This window comes from Callorhinchus milii, unplaced genomic scaffold, assembly GCF_018977255.1.
Source record: "Callorhinchus milii isolate IMCB2004 unplaced genomic scaffold, IMCB_Cmil_1.0 Scaffold165, whole genome shotgun sequence".
NCBI classification, from domain to species: Eukaryota; Metazoa; Chordata; class Chondrichthyes; order Chimaeriformes; family Callorhinchidae; genus Callorhinchus; species Callorhinchus milii.
The window spans coordinates 83,503-100,258 of NW_024704906.1; the positions used below are offsets into that span (position 1 = coordinate 83,503).

The window sequence follows — 16,756 nt, forward strand, 5'->3', positions numbered from 1 at the left end:
CAGAAAATTTACCGTAGGAGAGAGACATAATATTTTCCAGGGTTTATTCACTGCATCGCCAATGTAAACATTTAATTTGATAAATTGGAAGATTTCTCAATAATTTATGTTTTAGCGAACGTGGTGTTATTCTGCTTTTCTTTCCGGCTGTACAAAGCTTCCTGTTGTGTGAAGAAATCAGCACCACGCGTGGTGAAACGGTAACGTGTCTGACTCCAGATCAGACGCTGGTGATCAAATCACGTCGAAGTCAATGTCTTATTTAACGATCACACGGAAAACAATGAAGTGGACAGTCTCATCCATTCAATTATAAGTTTCACCAACGAATAGTACCATCATACCACAGCTGTGTTTTCTCAGTTTAAAGCAAAAAGTCAGAAATTATTTCGAAAACAATTACGCTTTTATATTTCTGTCTTCCTTCGAACAACAAAGAGAGCTCAACGCCTCAAAACCTCAGCTGCCATCTTTACCTTCCAGAATGCTGTCCTTGTTCTAGTTTGAGATGCTGATGATTTATATAAGAAATAAATAATATAAATGATTCACAACACGTATAGTCGATAACTTGTGCAAAAGGTTTACGGTCAACGAGTCCCTTCTGATGTGCTGATCTAAAATAACTTTCACTTAAAATATTATCAAGTAATCATTTCAGTGAGGTAAACTTTGCATTGGGCAAGTCTGAGCCACTTGTCTTCCACATGTTTACATAACTCAAAATTGTTATCAATGTGAAACATTACTTCATAGTCGGCAGGATTCGAACTTGCGCAGGAAGTTTCCCAATGGATTTCTAGTCCATCGCCTTAACCACTCGGCCACGACTACTGACAAAATAGGAATTGATTTGAAGAAAAATTTGCTGCTCCTGATTCCTTGATTACTTTTGCCCTGATAATAATTGTCGTTTGATTTGATTCCTTGCATTTCAGATAGTGTGACAGTATGTTATCACATTGTCGAGACAACTCCAAGACCTTCGTAAGATTTTTTATTAACTGACATGTGTTGTGAAAATGTATGTCTGCAGAACCCCTGCACCAATTTGCCCACAACAAATAGCCGTGACTTGAATGTCCAATTTTATCCTGGAAAAAATTTGGGGCACAATTTTTGGGCACAACATAACACGTTAACTTTTTACGCTCAAACATGTTGCATTCATTTGTCAGGGTTGCGGTTTTAGCTGGTTTTCATCCAACAGTTTCTCCGTCATAATCTCTGCAGTCAGCAATCTTTACGTGTTCCAAATACTCACTGGTAAACAGTCTGTGTTTCCTGGTAAACCTGGTAAACTCGGTTCAAAGCACAGGAATTCGTTTGTATCGTCAGGATGGTTAGAAGGCTCCAACTTGCAATAATCATGATGATGCGTTTCTGACGCTACGCTGATAATCAGAATATTTCATTGTAGGTCACCTATTACAATATTTATCTTTCAAAAAAGTTGATCCATATATATTGTTATATTTTATTGTTGAAGGGGGGTGAATGAAGAATTATGATCGCCGAAAGGCTGAGATGTTGATACCCAACTTCAATTGTTTCATCACCGCAGGAGATCGCAGTTCGAATAATCACCACCGGCGAATACAAGTGAATATTTGGCTTTGACCTTTTACAGATAGTGTACATCCTGCAAATCACCTGGAGACGTCTCGAAGACAAGATAAGGCGCTCTACCAACGCATTATTATTATTATTATTGTTGATTAAACGCCAACAGAGAAATTTCAGATTACGATTAATTGTGTACTCAGATTATTTTAAAACATTTCAAAAGTATGTTAAAAGTAAAAGCGATGGCGATTGCCGTGACTCGGATTCGAACCGAGGTTGCTGCGGCCACAACGCAGAGTACTGACCACTATACGATCACGGCTGTACAGTTACCTCCAACTGCAGTGCAGTTACTCACAAGTACAAGAAGCGGTTTCCAATATTTTTTTTAGAATCAACGTGTCATTCGCTGCTGCTCTGGAAGTGTATTGATTTATTCCTGCAACACAGAATGTTTTATATTTTAACGAGGTGCATAATGGAGACAATCTGAATTTTATTATAGAAAATGTTAATCAAACATTTAAGATCAATTATCATCTCGTAGATAATATGATCAGCAATGACTGTGCACACAATATTTGTGCATCATATATCAATAAGAGTGGAGTGGATTTGTGATTTTTCTTTTGAATCGATTTTTACCTGAATTTGTAACCTAATTAGTTGATGGGCTCCGGGTTCTCAGCGGATCGAAGGCTGAGGTTGTGGATTGTTCGAGTCGAGTAGTTCGCGAGTTTAACTGATAGTTAGTTCATGGTATTATTTAAAATGCGAAGAAAACGTGAAGAATAATATGTATCTTCCAGAAGTGAACCGTCCGTGGGTGGGCTCCAACTACCAACCTTTCGGTTAACAGCCGACGCGTGAACCCATTGCGCCACAGAGATTTCTATACACCCGTTTGCAAGAAAAATACAGCTTTGTATTGACATAATTGTTGTCACGGGCAAACCCTGGATTGACAGAAAATGACAACATAAGTTAATTATTCAAAAGTGAAATCTGAACACAAATAGATGGAAACACTGACCACTGTGTGACGTCGGATTGTTAGCTCATCAGCACCTTATTCTCCCGCAACAGACATCAAAATTAAATACAAATGGTTTTAGAACTTGATTTGGAGCAACTCAGAAACTAATTTTGGCATTGCGTTTTTGGAGAACAGTTTGAAATGTAGTCAGAAATGTAAGAGTTACGTGATAGTACATTATTTTTTTCACGATGAGCTGCAATGATTTATAAAAGCACATAGCGAAATTGAATTTGTTGATCGGTTCTGGTATATTTTATTTATCAAAATATTCCAAAACGTTCCTCATTTGGTTCATTGCTCAGTGGGAACAGCTTTCACTTTTTCTCACTTGTCGGATGATATTTACCTCTTGACAACGAAAGGAATTGCTGGAGCTGGAGTGAGCGTCTCAGCGGAGCAAGGTCAACACACTGAACTGATTTGTTCCGTGCTGCTGAGCGCTTGGTTAGAGAGATAGCAAATGTTTTGTAGGGCGATGTAAAGGGGACAGATAGCTGTAGTGTTTGCAGGGGAGAGGATAGGCGGAGTAACAGGAATGGTGGGGTTGTGGATGAGTGAAGTAATGTTTGTTTCTGACGACTTTTCACGGTATAATTGCGGTGGAAATGGGGATAAGGCCAGCAGGGTGGCTGCTTGTTGGACAACTGCCAGGGTGTACAACCATGAGCCCGACGGTGGATTCCGCGTCGTGTGACTTACTTCCTACTTGTATGGGGCTATAAAAATATTATTTTTATTATTGTCGATTCCCAGGAGGAAGGCTGTGGGAGAGCCATTACTGTGACAAGCCTGGGAGGTCAACGAGAAGAACCCAGCAGAAATAATGCATGACAGGGGCCAGGAACGGTTGCAATGTAGGCATAGAGTGGCGGTGTGGCTCAGGGGATGCAGCTGAAATGCAAAGGCCGAGAAAAGGAGCGAGGAAACGGAAGATGTCGGGCAATCGGTTAACCCATTGACATTGATCGGAAGGCAGAAACGAAAAGGATGGATAAAATGGACATTCATTTGGAAGTTAAACGATATGAAACGATCTGAAACAATGGCGCCGTAGCTTAGCTGGCAAAGCGCCTGTCTCGTAAACAGGAGATCCTGGGTTCAAATCCCAGCGGTGCCTTCCTGAATCAACATCACAGTGTTGGTTCTTGCTGCCATGATTGTCACAGCTTGTTGTAAAGTACAATTCTCTTTGCTCCCAATAACAAATTGAGTGTATCTGAAAAACAAGTCACCACTTTTCGGTGAAATCATGAAAAGCTTTCACTCGGCCATTTACTTTACAATTTTCCTGGTTGAGTCTACACTGCTATTGAGATTTACGTACGTGCCAAGGAGTCTGTCTTTCTCGGTATTACAGGTGGTCGAATGTTTTTTCCCAAATGTTACTCAGGATCAGTTTAGGATTCACGTGGGTTTTATAACCTCCTCAGCTCCTTGAACCTGTTTGACATGTCCACGGTGGCCGTATTATGGTAAAAGTATTATTGTTACTATTAAATATGAATGAAAATTAATATGTCGTTGAATCCACGACTTTGTGTGGGACACTGCTTAGTACAATTTGCTGCTGCGTTTCGCTCACATAACATTCAGGCAATTAACATTACAGTATATACCTTTTCCGCATTATATCATGAAGAGGCGATATGGTGCTGCAACAAATGTAAGGATTACAACAATGAGAAACATTTGTACTTAAGGAAATATCTGGTAAGTAAAAATAGTAAGAATTCCCGAGTCCTTTCACCATCAATCTGCAAACACTTCCTCCTCAAATACCCATCTACCGCGTTTTTAAAAGTGGTTATCGAATGGCCTCGACCACCCTTTCAGGCAATGCCTTCCAGATTCGAACAATTTCAGATTTCACTGCGTGAAACAAAATTCCTTCACCTCCCCTCTGCTTCCTTTAGAGATTGTTTTAAATCTGTGACCTCGAGAAACCGAAACACCCACCCGTGGAAAGAGCTTTTATTTTCTAATCTATCAACCCCCTCATGATTTTCAAGATCTCCTCGAAGACTTCTCTGTTCCAAGTGAGAATAATCCTAGCCTCTCCAGCATTTCCTCATAACCAAGGTTCCTGGCACCTTCCCCGAAAATCTCCTCTGCAACATTTTCAATGCCTTAACATCCTTCCTAAATTTGCGATTAAATCGCTCCAAACACCTATAACTCTGCCATATCATGGAAGCGTAGAAGCTATGTTCACAGAAAATTGATCATAGGAATAAGTCATGATTTCTCCTCCAGTGTTTTCCAAGTGATGGAAGCAAAATAAATGCAAATGTCTGTTCGCAGCAAGTATGAGGCCAAGGTTTAGTCACTGCACTTCCAATGTAAATATTTAATTTTATTAATTGGAAAATTCCTCAATAATTTTTTTTAATCAAATCTTGTGGTGTTCCTTTTTTTCCCCCTGATCTGCAACCCAGACCTTTGTGTATATTAATTTGTCGCCTTCATGGCGCATCGGCAGCGCGTCTGACTCCAGATTAGACGCAGCGTGTTCAAATCATATCGAGGTCAATGTCTTGATTCACGTTAACATTACAAACAGTGAAGTGGAGCATCTCACCTTCTCCATCAAAGTTTTACCAAAGAAACGCAACATCATATCACAGCTGTGTTTTCTCAGTTTAAAACTAAAAGGCTGAAATTATTTTGAGAACAATTACACTTTTATATTTCTGTCTTGCATTGAGAAGTAAAGAAAGCTCATATCTATTCAATCAGAGTTACGCTCTTTAACTTCAAGAATCGTGTCCTTGTTTTATTTTGAAATGCTGATGAGTTCCATAAGTAACTAACAGGAAAAATGATTCAGAACACGAATTGTCAATAATTTGTGCAAAAGGTTCACTGTTAAGTTGTGCCGTCTGATGTATTGATCTAACATAACTTATACTTATAACACAATGAAGGAAATCGTTCGTTGGGCTTCTCTCCAGCACGTCTCTTCCACAGGTTTCCACAATTCGCAATTATTTTAAACGTCGAAACATTCCTACAAACAGTGGCAGAATTATAGTATGGGAAGCAATATCCGTAGTCGGCAATATTGGAATATGTGCGTGAAGTTTCCCAATGGATTTCTCTTCCATCGCCTTAACCACTCGGCCACGAGTACTGACAAACTACCAATGAACTGAATTGGAGAAAACGTTGCTTGCAATTCATTCCTTTATAATTTTTTCCTTGATTAGAATTGTCATTTCATTTAATTTCTTCCATTTCATATCGTGGGATAGTATGTTATCGCATTGTCGAGACAACTCCAAGAACTTCGTTAGATTTTTTTATTCAGTAACATGTGTTGGGAAAATGTATTTCTCCAGAATCTCTGCTCCAATTTGCCCACAACAAATAGCCGTGACTTGATTGTTCAATTTTACCCTGGCAGTTTTTGGCCACAACATAACAAATTATCTTGGTACACTTAAGTGCCCACTAGATGGTGCATTCATTTGTTAGGTTTGCGGGTTTAGCGGACTTTCGTCAGCAGTTTCTCCGTCACACTCTGCAGTCCGCAAACCTTTTATTCTGGCCAACCTGGACCAAATAGACCCTGGAATTTGGTAAACAGTCTATGTTCCCTGGTAAACAACGCTCACTCCGTTCTAAGAACAGGAATTCCCATGTGTAGTCAGGATGCTTATAAGGCGACAACTTGCTGTAAGCATGATGAGGCGTTTCAGACGCCAGGCTGATAGCCAGAAAATTTCATTGTAGGTCATATGTTATAATATTTATCTTCCAAAAAAATTGGTTCATCAACGTTAGTACTTTGTAAGTTTGAAGGAGATGAGTGAAACATTATGATGGCCGAATAGCTGAAATGTTGAACTCAAACCTCAATTGTTTTATCACCGATGGAGATTGTTATGATCGCAGTTGAATTAACCTAATATTACCACCGGTGAACTGAACTCACAATTTGGCATCGACCTTTTTTTCTACAGATAATGTATTTTCTGTAAAGCACTTGGAGACTTCTCAAAGACAAGATAAGGCGCTCTATCAAAGCTCTATTATTATTATTATTATTGGTTACATGCAAACAGAGAAATTTCACATTCAGATTAATTGTGCACTCAGATTACTCTGAAACATTTCAAAGATATGTTAAAAGGAAAATCGATGGCGATTGCCGTGACTCGGATTCGAACCGCGGTTGCTGCGGACACAAAGTAGAGCAATAACCATTATAAGATCAAGGCTGTACACTTGCCTCCACAAACAGTACAGTTGCTCACAAATGTACGAAACGACTTGCATAGATTTTTGTAGAATTAACATGTCATTCGCTGCTGCTCTGGATGTGTATTAAATTTTTCCTGTATCACAGAATGTTTTATATTTTAACGAGGAACATAACTTGGACAACTGTCTTTTGTTGAGAAAATGTTAATCCAACATTTAAGATCATTTATCATCTCATAAATAGTGTGATCTGCAATTTCTATAAAAAAATATTTGTACATCATGTATCAGTAAAGTGGATTGGATTTGTGATATTTGCTTGGAATCGACTCTGACCTTAATTTGTAACCTAAATAGATGGTGAGCTCCGGCCTCTCACTTATCGAAGGCTGAGGTTTTGGATTGTTTGATTCGAGTAGATCGCGAGTGTAACTGATGATGTTCATGATATTACTTCAAGTGCGAAGAAAAATAGAGGAGGGACATGTTTCTACTAGGATAGGACCGTCCCTGGGTGGGCTCGAACCAACAACCTTTCGGTTAACAGCCGAATGGGCAAACCCATTGCGCCACAGAGACACCTATGCACCTTTATTTCAAGAAAAATACAGTTTTACATTGATATAATTGTTGTCACTCTCAACCTATCAAAGCCAGTCCGGAACCTTGGGATTCTTTTCGACCCTGAGCTGTCCTTTCTCCATCATATCCGCGACACAACTGGCACCGCCTTCCATCACTTCCGGAATGTCGCCACACTACGGCACTACCTCACCCCTTTGAAACTCTGGTCCACGCCTTTATCACCTCAAGGCTGGATTATGGGAACTCTCTCCTCGCCGGCATTCCCGGCCCTCCCTCCACAAGCTGCAGGTCGTTCAGAAGTCTGCAGCTCGTGTACTGTCCCGCACCAGGCTTCGGGACCAAATCAATCCCAGCCTCGCTCGCCTCCACTTACACCCATCCCCCAGAGGATCGAATTCAAGATACTCATCCTCACCTACAAGGTCATTCACAGTCTTGATCCCTCCTACCTCTCCGACCTACTATTCCCCTACCTCCCTGCCCGTAACTTCCGTTCCTCTGGCATGGTCTGCTCCACAGTCCCCGCCCCAACGCCGTACCATCGGTGGCCGGGCCTTCAGCCTCTCAGCCACTAGGTTCTGGAACTCTATCCCCCATTGCCTTCGCCTTGCCTCCTCCTTTCCTCTTTCAAGGCCGGTCTCAAGACCTTTCTATTTGACCGTGCCTTTAGCTCCCCTCTCGACTCCCTACCCCTCCTCGCTCCCTCCCTTCCCTCACCTCATCCTGACCATTTCCCCCCTGCTAGGGTCCTGACCCATCCCTAAATTTATATCAACAACAACAACAACAACATTCCATTTATAGAGCGCCTTTTACGTCGGAAGATTTGTAGTGTTCTGGAGCCGTCACCAATGGCGTCAGAGTGGAACGGGAAATTAAGTTGCTGCAACTATTTATAATAATAATAATAATAATCCTTGCATTTGATATAGCGCTTTTCACGTCGTAAGGACATCACAAAGCGCTTCGCAGAACATACTGTAAAGTGAATTGACTGTATATTTGTGGGCAAATGCGGCAGCCAATTGCACAAAGCCATGTTCCATAAGCAGTTGTAGATTCAATATGCCCGCAAGTGATACAGGATCTTCGAAAATAATAGTATGCCTTTAATTTTGTAATTGATTGTGTTTTAACTATAGTTTATTAATAAACTCTGTTACACCAATTTTGATAGTTGGGTCATATTTCGATCTCAGGGATCGGAAATCCAAACAATCCACAGTCTTTCGGGGGATAGATTTTCTACCTTTGAGAGAAAAAAATAGCTTCCTGATTTGATTCCGATATGGCCTAGATCTAATCTTAAAATGAAGCCCCTTGTTATGGATTATCCCAATAGAAATAGTTTATCTGTTACTGCCCTATACAATCCCTATCAAAAACAACAACAACATGATTACATTTATAGAGCGCCTTTCACGTCAGGAGGACGTCCCAAGGTAAGCAACGTGGAAGGGGATCCGGTAGCAACAATAAAAAACACGTGCATTGTTTTAGCGCCAGTTACGCAGGATAGGGCCCAGAGCGCTTAGGAGTGATGGGGCCTGATGCTGAGCTGGAGAGAGTTTGGACGGTAACTGTCAGCATGATCAAAGGTGAAGGTCATCACCTGCGACGTGAGGAAACGGAAGGGTGGTGTAAGGCGATGGGCTTGAGCGAGAATATTCCAGAACATCTGTGTGTCGTGGCTGAACAACGAGGAGAATAGTAACGAGGAGAGTTATGAACAAGAGCAATGGTTGGTCGAGGCGAAAATCAAGTTGGTGTGGAATTGGTTGGGTGGGGTTGCGGAGACTGTTTGTGTAGGGGTACGGGTTTTGCGAAAACAAGGGGAGGACCGGGTAAGGGAACAAGTTTGAAATCATCTCCAAATCGGATCTCTATAAAACATTTGAAACAACTGTGTAAAATAATACATGGCTCTGACACCAACATATTGGATACGGATCTTCTCTTTTTGTGTCTTGGATGACAATCCCAAAGAACATCCTTGTGCTGAGAGTGCAGATCCACTCAGTGTAACCATTGATGTTCTGGACATGAAAGGTGTGTGTGTCAATAGTGCAGGCCTGGTGAGTGTTCAAATGGTTGGGCAAATGGGGGAGCTCAGAAATGAGCGTTGTTTGTACCTGGTGCACGTGTATTGACAAATTTTTACTGCAATATCTCAATAGTTTATTGAATTAAAATCAAATTGTTGGCTCAAAAATGCGTGTGTTTGAGTGATTCGGAACGTCGAGACAATGAATCTCAAACAGACAGATGGAAATTAATTGTACGCGGTTTAAATAATAATATGCATGATACAGAACAATATAGTTACTTAGGCAAATATAGAATATACAGTTGCTATCATTTTCTTCCCATCGTCTTCATTATCTTCTGCATTCCCGGGTCTGATCCAACGACATGCTGATAAGTGCCCGATATTTATACATGCGAGCAAACATATTTTTGCGACCTTAATCTGCTTCATCTCACAAAATCCGTTACTCCCCGTCAGCGCCACTCCCTTCCCCATCCCACAAAACATCTTATTGAAACATTCCATCTCCTTTCTCTATATGATTGACATTAGATAAACAATTGCAGTCCATATAGTTAAACAGCTTCTCCACATCACTCTTCAACAAACACTGATCTGTCACACTGCAACGCTTTCCCACATGAATAGCCAGGACATTTCACAAATGGAAGACGTACACTTGTCGTTTCCAACAGTTAACCAGGTAAACGAGAAGAAAAGCAAGGATATTAGAAACTATAATAGATTACCTTGCAAGCTTACACAAGACACAAAAGCAATGTCATCAGCGAAATTTCATTTGAAAGCACAACAGCACAAATGTTCAGTGATTATCTCTTTGGGGCAAATGACATAGCATTACAATAAAATGATTAAATTAACGTTTTATGAGTCTTCGGTGTGAACATCTCTATTTAATATAATTATAATCACATAAATTCAGGCTGTTCAATTTCGTCTGACAGACAACTCAAGTTGACTATGAATTGGGATGAGAGCTGCACTCACTTCCAATGTTCAGAATATTTCGCATATGAATTCCTACAATCTATGCGCATCAGTGTAGAAACACAATATCAAACAGAGTCTCTCTCGTTATTGCAATCTCTTCCTCCCTAACACAGCCAATTCTTTGCTATGTACCATTTCTCTCTTTCTCTGCAAATATACTTTCTCCACACGGTTCACTCTGACCAAACAGGTGCTCTTTCTGTCACTTTCTTTCTCCCCACTCCCTCTCTCTCACAAACTGTATCCCAAAGCGGACTCATGGTGACTGGACACTGGAAGGACAGCTGCACTCACTTCTATTGTTGGGGAGATTTCGACTGGAGGTTTTGAAATTTAAAGAATTTAAGAATAGCAGCAAATGAGCATTTGATGGCTCTCGTTACCTCCTGTCTGAATCTAGTCTGAGTCACCGCGTAAATAAACGTGTTTGTGCAGCAGCTGAGCAGGCGAAGCATGTCCCCAACTTCTAAAAAGCTGAACAAGTAGACGGTAGGGTTCACAATCTCCATTGTTATTAATCGATTCAATAAGGATATGATAAAATACATGGCCCACAACAGTATAAAACTGCCTGAAATGGTGAACAGTAAAACCATGGATTTTCGCCTGTTCCTGATCTCTGTGTCACTGTGATTCTTCCCATTGCTGTGGCCTCGTAGTGACTTACGAACTCTGTTAGAGACGAAAATATGTCTCACTGTTAGAGAATTCATCAACAGAATCAACGCGAATGGTAGCAACGGGTTTAAAGTGTAGTGAATCAATTCAAATGGTGACCATGTTGTTGAGAGAAATCTGTGTCCTGGGAGGCACTGCAGCCACATATTTTCTGATATGAAGAAAGGTTCATACTTTATATACCAGGGGATGTTCTTTACACAGCTCAGCACGTACACTGTCACTATAACCACAGTCGCTGTGCTGCCAGTGCAATATTTTGTTTTCAGCTTCTGGCAGCAAATAGCGACACAACGATCAAAGGTGAAAGCCAGTGTGAGCCACACTGAGCTGTCTGTGGAGGCATAAAGCAGGATGGCGTGAAGGTTACACACAGGAGTCAGACGCATGAAACTAAAAGCGAAATAGTACAACGACACCATCTGCTCCAATATAACGTCAAAGATAATGACCAGAGTGTCCGCCGTTGACATGGCCACCAGGTAGCGGGTGATGCATGTGGAGAGACCGCACTGTCCCCGGCACAAGATCACAATCGCCATCAAATTAACTGAGAAAGAAATAAGAAGAAAGACTGATCAGATTCATCTTTAGTTGATTAAACTACTTTTTTTTCAAGGGGTTAGGGATTATTACCCCGAAGAACGACGGGCAACTCGACGCTTCTCGAATAGAGACGTGTACAGTAACGAAACGTGCCCAAGGTTTTGCCTTGTCCTGCCCGGGAATCAATCCCAGGTCCTCTCGAATTCACCAAACACTGAACTGCAGGAATACATAGTCTCCATATACTGTGTAAAAAATTGTACACTTTGACGATAATTATTAGAAGCGTTCGAATCAGAGAATGATATGCAATAGTGTAAAACAATTCTCTCTGCAAACAATTCACAAAGCATTTTAAGTCTAATTACCAGTTAGACATTAAGCTCAGTTCACCAACAAAAACATTAGAAGAGAATGGTGCGTTACTTATAAAAGTAGTCATAACCTGCAAATAATAGGACAATAAAAGTCGGAACATTCATGTGGTTTCATTTGTGTGTTATTTCAAAATAAATTCAAAATTGAAGTTGAATATAATTCTTCAGCTAGAATCACAACTTGTGCTTCTGATTTTCGAATATAACCTACGATAAATAATAATAGTAGGAATAAGAGTAACAATCCTAGCATTGAATATAGTGTTTTATGTCTTCTCGGCGACGCAAAGCGCTTCACAGAATATACTGCACCACAAATTGACTCTATATTTGTTTGCAAAACGCCAAATGAATCAATCAACTGCGCACAGCAATGTCCCCAGAAACGTGAATTGAGAAACAAAATTAATATTTTTTTCTTTAAATTCTTATTCTCAGGCGTATGGTGTAAGGAAATTCGGCGAAGGTTCCGCCCTGCCGGGAATGAAACCCAGGTCTCTAAATTGCGAGGCAAGTGCTCTGTCCGCTGAGCTACAGGATTGCTAATATAAATAATCGGCGTATATACCAAAATTTCAGAAGGATAATCTGTAATGTGCAGTGAATGTCTGTGTAGCCGTCGACAGAAAAGGCATTTGCATTGAGCAATGTCCCCAAAATGGCAATCGCAGAGTGACAGAAAACAAAGAGACTATTTTGCTTAATTTTTCTTAATATGTCCAACAAGATCGGAGAAAATCCGTTCTCTTTTCGAAATGTATGGAGGGAGGGATGTGTGTAGGTCGGAGGAGGAGTGGGAAATTAGTGGATTGGGGATGGGTGGGGGGTGGTGGTGGTGTTGGGCAGTAACAAAGGTGGAGATTCTATCACATCGAGAAATTCTATCACCTTATCACATTTTGAAATGGAGCAGATAATGTGCGGTACATGGCAATTGGGTGTAGGAGTTGATTTGTGGTGGAGTCGAGGAACCTGGGGTTGTCCTTGGACTCTACGATGAAACTGGGATAAGAACACGGTTTGGTTGAGGCGAGAATAAAGCGGCAAATTTGGGCCCACAACCCTCTGACTAATTTGAGGCAAACTGACTCGGCAGGAGTGCAACCATCTGAGCTCATCTGCTTTTGATGTTTACCCAATAGATATTGCCCTTAGGGTTAGGAAAATTTCCATAAGGCTCGGTGAAAATGACAGGCTGCTGCGATCGCCTACAAATACACAGTCATTATATTTCACAGTAAAATTATGTAAAGGGCTTTGAGAGGTCTCACGCTTTGCAATAATTCTCATTAGTAAATGGAGCGAGATAAGTAAGGTAATGAGGTAACATGATAGGAGTTTGCAGTGAGAGCACAGAGTAAATGCTGAGTGGCACAGATAGTGCGGTTTGAGCAACTTACCGGGAACACCAAGCGCTGCAAGAGTTGGGTAGTAAATGGATTCAATTTTATAAATTACTTGTAATGCTGAAGAGCCCATCTCGGTGTCTGTGTCCTGAAAGAAAGCACATCTATGATACTAAGGTAATGCATTCATATGAGCCTACATTTTATAAGCAGGAGGAGATACTCCATTGGGATTATCAGGTTGTTATTTGCAGCTAATTAAAAACAAGTTTTTTGGTAATTGGCACACATGTAAATTCGAAATCGAGATTGCTGTTGTGGGAAAAACAACAATCTCAAATGGGAAATTCAGAATATCGCCACGTCATTGCCGTTTTTATTCAACAGATTGTTAACCCTATTTAATGCAATGTATTAGATGACCTTGATACGAATATTCTTGTTTTTGTATCAAAACAAAAAAATGCTTTGCCCATCACAGCTTCGGTTTACAGCCATCTCTGTCAACAGCTGAGAGACGTCGTCCTGAGTCAGAGGCATTGTGGCTATGTAACAATGTTGTTGCCCATTGAGTTATACATTTTAATTCGTGGATATCATTTGGATTGTTTGAGCATCAGTTTTATGTGGTACCTGAATACATTTGCGCTAATTTATTTCATCAATTTACGTATAACCACATGAAATCGTTGGTGTTCTTGACAACGTGAACATGGAAAAAAAGGTCAGATGGAGGCCAAAATTTAACCAATTGAACCATTTCACCATTTTATTTTAATTATAATTGACCTCGCCTTTCATGACAGCAAGACGTCTCAACGCGCTTCACAAAATACATTGTACAGTGAGTTGACTGTATATATGTTGTGGCAGCTAATTGTATACGACAGAGTCCCACAAACAGCCATGGATGTCGTGACCACATTATTATTATTATTTTGACGAGATTAATCACAAACGACTACCAAATACGGTCGTACGTGATCTTCTGTAAACAAAGGCGATTTGAGAAAGTAAACTTGCCGTGCATTTCGCCTTGCCAGTAATCGAACCCAGGCCGTCTTGCTTGCAAGGCAAGCGCTTGAACTATTGAGCTACAGGCGTGCACATTTAAATTGAAGAACATCATAAACTACCAATGCATCTGGCTTTGTATTTATCTTACATTATGATCCAAATTTTCAAATCATTCTCACAGTGTAATACCTCCTCTTGAAGTAATGATAGGCCTTCACCCGCGCTATGGATTTCTCTGGTTCAGTATTTCAGGAAACTGTTCAATTGGTCTCTCACTCGCCTCTTAGTTTGAAAATATGGGTTTAAGCCTCAGTCCAGACATTCAACTCTGAATCTTGAGAGGCGGTCAATTACAGTGATGATGGAAGACGGCCCTGAATTATTTGCCGTCCTCCAGCAGATATATTCAGTCTTGGTCGAATGTAACTTTTCAGATTTACTGTTTAAGTGGACATTAAAAATCCTTGATACTTTATTGTCCAATACAGACACTAAACATCATTAAGCCTCACATATACTTTCAAATATTTCAGCTCGGGAAGAACAGAAATTTATGTCATGTAAGAAGGCCTTTCAGCCCATTGAGCATGTATCTGGCTCCGTGAAGAACAATCATCTCAACCGAAATTATCTCTTCTTTCCGCCTTCCTGTTGTAGCTGACTCTTGTAGGTCACGTCCACTCCCTCAAGTATCATGCTTGATTCAATGAAAATTCGTGGCTTAAATCCATCCTCAAGCTCGAAAACTAGTCCCTGTTTGCCACAATAAACTCGATCAGCTCCTGCCCTGACCTAAGCCAAATGTTACTTCGTCTGCAGGATCATCATTGAGGGAAAGTAGAGCCCCAGGATTCTCTTTTACATTAGCACCCATCCCCTTCACCAACCTTCCTGTGCCCCAGTCATTCTTTCTGCCAATTCCAAATGTTAGTAGATGGCGATTTTCCTCGGCTCCAAGATAGAGATCATCCACTCTGCATTGAATCGCCAAACCCTACAACCTCCATCCAATTAACCGTCCAATATTATCGCCGACAATCCTTCATTCCTATTAACAGATTTGTGCAACTCCCGAACTCCTTCAAAAACACGGAACTCCCAACCTCCTGAGGAGCATCTACATGTCTTGGCCCATCTACATGCTCGTAAATGACGGTCCTTTTAGCAATCTGCTTTTCCTATCCAAATGAACCATTCTTCGCTTCCTCACTTTGCACTTTCTTTTCCGCGCAATCCCTCTCCCTGATTGATAACACTGTCCTGGTCAACACAAACAATGACATTGTTCCCGTGTGTGACACAGATGTTCTAAGCCTCTCTGTTCTCATGGACCGCTTGCTCCCCAAAACATAATTGGCCATTCATTTGAAATATATATCTCCAAATAAAATACATAATTTAGCATTTTTGCCTGCCGATTGTCCTCTCATCTCGAATTCAAGATCCTCATCCTCGCCTTCGAATTCAAGATCCTCATCAACGCCTACAAGGCCATTCACGGCCTTGCTCCCTCCTACCTCTCTGACCTACTATGCCCCTACTAACCTGCCCGTAACCTACGTCCCTCTGGCTCCGGTCTGCTCCACATCCCCTGCCCCAACCGCCCTACCGTCGGTGGCAGCGTCTTCAGACTCTTAGCCCCCAGGCTCTGGAACTCTATCCCCCCAGTGCCTTCGCCTTGCTTCATCCCTTTCCTCCTTCAAGGCCGGTCTCAAGACCTTTCTCTTTGACCGTGCCTTCAGCTCCCCTCTCAACTCACTAACCCCTCCTCGCTCCCTCCCTTCCTTCCCCTCACCCTTACCATTTCCCCCCTGCTCGGGTCCTGACCCAACTGTCCAGCGCCTTGGGACGTCCTCCCGACGTGAAAGGAGCTCTATAAATGTTGTTGTTGTCGTTTCCGATTCTTGTCCTCTCTTGGTTTCTCTCATTGATTTTATGACGAACGGTCGTGGACCCTAAAGGTTGACGAACTTCCATTTCTCCATAGATCTGTACTGCTGGGTGTTCAGAAAGACTTCTGTTTTTGTTTTTAGATTTCCAGCTTCTGCAGTATTATGCGATTTTTTCTATCGATGTTCCACCCGTTTGCCTATAAGACTGCAAGTCCTTGGTGAGCGCTTGAGTCAGCGACTGCTAGACTTAAGATCTCTGCTGCCAGGAGCTGACAGAATGGACCAGCATGAATTGTGTAGTTGCTTTAGAATCTGAATATCTTGTTGGACTCCACAAATGTCCTTTAAGACGCATATGTCGTGCTTCGAATCACTTCGAATCTGTAACATGGGCCTGCTACGCATCTACCTTTCAACTCGCGCCCACCAGAACTCATAATAATAATAATAATCCTTGCATTTGTATA

General features: G+C 41.3%; 4 non-coding genes across 4 annotated transcripts; 1 reads left to right on the forward strand and 3 right to left on the reverse strand.

Annotated features, from left to right (window-relative positions):
- Positions 1-751: 751 nt before the first annotated feature.
- On the reverse strand, positions 752-834 carry trnas-aga. Its single transcript has one exon. It is a non-coding gene; the product is annotated as a tRNA-Ser (tRNA).
- Positions 835-1,816: 982 nt separating this feature from the next.
- On the reverse strand, positions 1,817-1,888 carry trnah-gug. The gene has a single exon. It is a non-coding gene; the product is annotated as a tRNA-His (tRNA).
- Positions 1,889-3,649: 1,761 nt separating this feature from the next.
- trnat-cgu lies at positions 3,650-3,722 on the forward strand. Its single transcript has one exon. It is a non-coding gene; the product is annotated as a tRNA-Thr (tRNA).
- A 3,591-nt stretch (positions 3,723-7,313) lies between these two features.
- On the reverse strand, positions 7,314-7,387 carry trnan-guu. Its single transcript has one exon. It is a non-coding gene; the product is annotated as a tRNA-Asn (tRNA).
- Between the last annotated feature and the right edge of the window lie 9,369 nt (positions 7,388-16,756).